This window comes from Malus domestica, chromosome 14, assembly GCF_042453785.1.
Source record: "Malus domestica chromosome 14, GDT2T_hap1".
NCBI classification, from domain to species: Eukaryota; Viridiplantae; Streptophyta; class Magnoliopsida; order Rosales; family Rosaceae; genus Malus; species Malus domestica.
Window position 1 is genome coordinate 12,910,671 of NC_091674.1, and position 5,219 is coordinate 12,915,889.

The 5,219-nt window shown below is 36.9% G+C and overlaps 1 long non-coding RNA gene across 1 annotated transcript; it reads right to left on the minus strand.

Moving 5' to 3' along the window:
* Window positions 1-504: 504 nt before the first annotated feature.
* Window positions 505-1,465, minus strand: LOC103430819 (uncharacterized). Its single transcript, XR_011575637.1, has 3 exons — window positions 1,353-1,465; window positions 1,070-1,228; window positions 505-942 (listed from the first exon to the last, which is right to left on the minus strand). It is a non-coding gene; the product is annotated as an uncharacterized lncRNA (long non-coding RNA).
* Window positions 1,466-5,219: the final 3,754 nt, after the last annotated feature.

Sequence of the window (5,219 nt, forward strand, 5' to 3'; positions counted from 1 at the left end):
TGGGTCAACCAGATTCACTAGCCTATGGTCCATCTCTGCTGGAGCAGTGGCGGCAGTAGTAGGAGGTGTAGTCGTCATTGCCTTTTGGCTTCTAATGAGCTGTGACACCTACAAAATTGGAAATAAACCATTACAACCCTAAATCTAACTCACTATCCTAATTCGAAACCCAAATTTAAGAACCCTAATTCAAAATCAAGTAACACCTAACTTAAGTACCCTAAATCTCACCCCGTAAATTAAGCACCCTAAATCTAACCCCGAAGCCCTAATTCTAACCCTTTACTTATAATTAATAAACCCTCAAATTTAAGAGGGAGTGTTACGCTAATCAGGGCCGGTCCTGAGTTTTTTGGTGCGCAGTGCGAAAGTCCAAAATGTGCCCTTTTTAGTAAACATATGTTTAAAATAAATATTTTGCGAGGTTAATCACATGTATGTGTAAAAAAAATCATCACTAGTAGCATGCAAAATGCCTTCCAATTTCTATATGTATGTGCAAAATTTTTCACATCAACCAAATTATGATTAAAAAAAGATGGAAAATCACATATACGCAGAACGCATTAAACACATCCAATACATCCCAATCCAATCACATATTCATCCAATCATATAAAATAACATATCCCACTAAATTAATCTCAACTGCATACCATGTGAACCACCAAGTTGTTGAAGAGAAGAGCATGCAAGAACCGGCGGTGCAACTCCGGTGACCAGTTTCGCCTTCGTCTCCCTGTCCATCTTTCTCTTTGTTCTTGTTGTTCCCACCACTGTCTCCATTCACGGTGTCCGTGGTGGAACTAGTAGCCGGAGCCGAAGAAGGTTCTTTAGCCACTGGTCAATTTGTCTTTCCAATGCTTTTTTTTTCCTTTGGAAAGGCTGAAAAGCACCCCATTTCTCTTCATCTCCATCACTATAGCCTTTAACTTGCTCCTCCTGCCATTACCCTACACCTAAAAATCAATACTTTCCACTTCTTCACCTCAAATTTTATAAGCAACCAAACAAAAGGGCAGTCACAAAATTTACTAAAATTGATGAAGGTGGAGTCTTTTTTTTATACCTCTTCGAGTGGTGCATCTGGAGTTGTATGAAATCCGTGTTAATGGAATGAATTCCTCAAAAACATGCCCCTCACTTGAAGTCTGCTCAGAACACTTAGATTGTCCATGCAGGTAATTTGCGGTTGCATCTGAAATCTGCTGCTTGCACCTCTCAATAGCTACAAAAAAACCCCAATTTTGAAAACAGAAACCAGAACAATTCAAGCAAAAGAAACGAAGCTTCCGACTTAGAACACAAAAATTAAGCTGAAATTTAAGAAGGGTTTGTGTTCTCCGTAGTACCTTGGGCTTAGGCAGTTGGGTGACAAGCTCCAAGCAGAGGGAGCTCCCTTTGAAAAACTTGAATCTTATGCCTCTCCTCCATGCCCAAAACCTGGACGACTTGTCCCCTTCAGATACCCTTTATGTTATATTGATTTTTAATCCCCAAAACCTGGACAAGTTATCGCCTACAACCTTTATTTTGGGCTTTGGACAAATTTTTTTTTTATACCTAATTATTTGAATTTTGTTTTTTGGGTGCCCCATTCAACTTTGGGCCCTGGACAATTGCCCCTGTTGCACTGCGCCTGGGCCGGGCCTGACGCTAATCAACGATTTACTATCAAAGTGGGATTGAACTCAAACATCCGGCCAAACTACACCTACCCTTATACTCATAGTCTAACCATATGTACAAAATATGCGGCACTGTGTGTGGCCCCTTCGACAAACAATGAAATCTAAGTGTTTTATGTAACCCAAATGCTTCATGTATTCCCATTACGTATCCACGAGATTGAAGAAAAAGAGAAGAAGACGATTAGTACCTTTCTTACGTTTGTATCTTCAGTTTTTAAGTTCACATGATGCAAGAATGATGAAACGCAAAAGGAAAAATATAATGCAATGTGTTTGGAAGAGAAACTTACATATCATGTACACTTCTACTTATTCTCATTCTCTTATATTTTTCTTGTGTGATTCAACAAGTGCATTGCTTGTAAGAGAGAAACCCAATAATTACTACATCGCAGAAAAATACGGTACTTGTTTGCTGGTTTATTTGTCCCACAATTACTGGAAAAAAACTTAACATATTTGCTAATATATCCAATAGCAGAATTTAGTTTTCTTTATTTTACACCATTCAAAATATTACCATACGTGGGTTCAATGCGATAATTTTTCATTGTATTTTGGCCTTTTTGTTCACTAGGATGTAGGATCAGTTTAATCAGCCTTTATCATTATCTTTATCATCTAGTTTCTACAGCATCGATTGAATGCAGATACTAATAATAAAAAATTCTCACGAGACATTATAATTACAGTTACTATTCTTATTCAGCTAGTATCGAGGCAAAGAAAATTCACAACAAATGATTCTGAAGAAATATTCGTCACATCATTTTCAGTGTCCAATTCCTCATCATCATCGATAGGTACGTCACCATCATAGCGCGGAAGATTACCGAGGTCAATAGTGATTGATTGAATCGGTATTTCAATTGAAAATACTCCTATCTGAAATGGTTCTTGGATAAGATTAGTATCTTGGAGTGTTTCCACACCAATTTCCATCGAAGATTCTAGCTGTTGCTCAGCGACATTGTTGATGTCGTCGTCAGTTGGGTGATGTGATATAAATTAGCACTCAAACTTAAACCCTCTTTTTGATAATTGTAGTATGGACAAGTAGGGATAGTTCTAGGCCGAAGATTAAGAGGGACTGCTAATCTACTCAAATTAGACTCAATTATACTTAACTAGACTTAAAAACACTAAACAAGAATCTTATGACTCAAAACTGACTCAAACTACTCAAAACTACACAAAACAAATAAATTGACTCAAAACTAACGCTAAGGATGACTTTGGACCAAATTTGAACTAAAAAGACTCAAAACATTAAAAAGACACCAACTGGACAGATTCTAAACTAAGAACACGAAATATAAAGGGGGGTTTTGTTTTTGACGAATCAAATGCTTAACCTAAGTTACTTGCATAAAACAAACTAATTGCTACGAATTTAGGGTGTTTTAAAGGTGAATGGCTAGCTAGAGGGTCCTTCTCCATACATGACACATATGCATACGAATCGATTTCCAGTTACTCTTCTTATAAACTGATGTGAAATAAAACAGCACTCAAATTATACCCTCTTATTGACAATTGTAGTAAAGATGTAAGTAGGGATCGTTCTAGGCTGGGGATTAGGAGGGATTGCTAATCTACTTAAAACTGACTCAAAAATATAAAAACTAGGCTTGAAAACACCTAACTAGACTCAAAGAACTCAAAACAAACTAAAAAAACTAAAAATAGCACAAAACAATCAAAGAGACTTAAAACAGATTCTAGGGAGTTATTTGGATGAAATTTGGCTTTTACTTGACTCAAAATACTTAAAAACACAAGTGTGGACATATTCTAACTAATTTGACTTAACAAAGCAAAGGGGATTGGGTTTTGGACGAATTTGAGGTAAAACAAGTAAACTAAAGACTTAAACAGATTTTGGCTGATGTGAAAATTAACTTGACACACAAATTAAACCCTATGGATGACAATTGTAGTATATGAGCAAATAGGGATCGTTCTAACCGGGGATTAACTAGGGCTGCTAATCAATGTAAAACTGACTCAAGAACATAAAAATATAATGTAGAACACTAAACTAGACTCGATTAATGCAAAACTAGGGTTTAAAACACCTAAACAAACTAAAAACTCAAAACAGCAACTAAAAGGCTCAAAACTGCCTTAAAACCACTTTCTGGGCAGTTTTGAGTACCTAACACTAGTTTGGACGAATTTGGACTATGACTTGACTCAAAACACTTAAAAACACAACTAAATGGATTTCTAACTAATCTAACACTTTAAAATAAATGGGGGAATGATTTTGACGAAATTAAAACTTTAAAACTCAAACTTTAAAAACAAATGTAAAGCAAAACAGATTGTGATTAAATAGAATGGTGAGAAGCTAGTTAGAGGGTTCCTTATCCACACATGAACATATGCATACAACTCAATCTCCAATGACTCTTTCAACAAACCATGAATGACAATGCCCCAAATTAACTAGATTGCACCAATTAATTCTCAGATTTCCCTAGATTCATTGAATTGAATGGAATACGCATTACAACCAAATTATTCTTATCAAGGACCCTAACTATGGAATACGCATGATAGAGACACATATCAAAGATCATTAAGTTCAATGGAAATCATAAGCATTGACGAGGCATTCATAACTATGGAATACGCATGTTACTCTTGCCTAGGATTTACTTAACACAATCGTGACTAGCGACTTTCACTACTTATGAATATAAGTTAATAACGATTAGGTGAAATTCCCTTATACCCTAGCATCAAGTTTAAGCATGCAAATTAAGTGTCGACCCTCAACCCACATACATAAACAAGTTATCAATCAAATAGATAAGTAAATCACATTCACAATTTCTGAAATCATAATTGGAAGAAATCAAATCATATAAAACATATGTCCATGGCTTCAAATTCACCTCTAACTGGCTTCAAATTCACCTCTAACTAAAAAGAAATTAGTTCCACATGTCTAACATAATTGAACAACAATTTAAATTAAACATGAAAACAGAAACAAAGAAAGAAAGAACTCCAAACACTCCACTAATGGCAGATTGCATGTGCAAGGTGTCTTCCTCCTTTGGACTGCACGGCACTCCTTCTTTCTCCTCCTTTGGTGGCTGCACAAGGTGGTGATGGTGGTGGGAAGGCACGGCTGTGGTGGATGGATGGTTATGGAAGAGGGTAGAAGGGTTAAAAGGACTAGGGAGGCACGGCAAGGACTTAGAACTAGGGAGAATGGGATTGGTGGTTGTGGCAAGGGTTTAGAATGATTTTCTGGAGTGAATGGATGATATGGGGGGTGATCTCTCTTCGGCCAAGGGTTAGAATGAATATATATAGGCACTTAAAAACCCTAGCAATCAGATTTTGCAAGGGAAAAGGCCTAGGGTTCGGCTGGTTTAGTGGGCTAGGGTTTAGGCTTCTAGAATGCCTTGCAAGGCAAGGAAATCAGAAATTTTAAAGGCCTAGGTGCGGCAAATTAGTGGGCTAGGGTTAGGGTTTGTAGATAGGGCTTCTAGAAAGCCCAAAACCAAGAAT